The sequence below is a fragment of the Aplysia californica genome, unplaced genomic scaffold, assembly GCF_000002075.1.
Source record: "Aplysia californica isolate F4 #8 unplaced genomic scaffold, AplCal3.0 scaffold00017, whole genome shotgun sequence".
Classification (NCBI taxonomy): Eukaryota; Metazoa; Mollusca; class Gastropoda; order Aplysiida; family Aplysiidae; genus Aplysia; species Aplysia californica.
Genome location: NW_004797287.1, coordinates 1,371,816 through 1,373,103, shown reverse-complemented (window position 1 = coordinate 1,373,103; position 1,288 = coordinate 1,371,816).

Genomic DNA, 1,288 nt, shown 5'->3' with positions numbered 1-1,288 from the left:
TATCTATCTATCTATCTATCTATCTATCTATCTATCTATCTATCTATCTATCTATGTTACATACACTCGTAAGTATGTACTGTTTTCCTACAAGATATCGACCTTGTGGCGAAAGTGCGTACTCACTCGCAGGGCCCCGTGCCATCCATCTACGCCTGCTCACATTTCTCCGCCATGTCCGGTCGATAAATCGTGATTACCCAGCTAGCCGACCTAGGCCATGCCTCATCTCTAGTTTTGTTTATGTGTGCACCTAATTTTGTTTGGATTTTCTATAACCCAGGATCAGCGTACGTGTGGGAAAATAAAACGGTATAGGTTTAACGCCCCTATCAACACTGTTAGGTTATTTAAGAGGCAGGGCCTCCGATCAGCGTCTGTGGTGTAGCACAGTTCACTGTGGCACGCGAAAGATGTGAGTTCGATTCCTGTGCGCTTAATAGGTTTGTTTGTTTTTAAAAAAATTTTTTTTACATTTTATCAAGTATCTCCGCCTGACTCCTGGGATTTTGTATTACGTGGCCCTGAGATCGAAGCAACCAGCCTCCTAAATGGTATTTATTTTTTCCGTAGGTGGAGTAAAACATCTACTTAAATTAATGTCTAATCCTTCAAACTGACACATAGTATTGTAATACGTAAACTGTTACATGTACGCGAATTTGAAGTAATTTGAAGGTTAAAATTAAAACACAATGCCCCTAGAATAATGTTGCGAGTCACAGAGAAAGTTTTTTTCCCTCTGTAAGTCAGTATGCCGGAGATATTCGGATTACCAAAATAAGTTTAGATTTATAACATTTTTAGTTGGCTTTTTCATGAACTTGCGCGAACTGTTTCAAAAGTCTGCAGTCAAACATTTGCGTTGCAGAGAACTTTTCAGAATTTATATTATAAGGATTACATAAAGATACCAAGCTGAGTTTTCCAGATTAAGTCGTGTTGTGGTGCGTTGCACCGCGAAATTTAGTACCTGTTCTTGTGGCTATGACATTGAAGGATTCAGGACGCCTGTTCTACAAAGCCTTTCAAATCACGATTAACTCGAAATAAAGAACTAAAAAAACAACTTTCGCTTTAAAACATCTCCCCTACCCCGGGCAGAGTCTTTAACCCAATCTTTTAGCCTGCGTTAAGACTTAAACCACCGTAACGGAACTATTTTTATGCGGATGCAGGTCCCAATAGTTTACGAGCGCTATTTATAAATATGACCTGAGGATATTACATTTAGGTGATTCTTAAAGTGTGCGCGTGATTTGTAAATGTTTGTCTACGTGTACCCCCC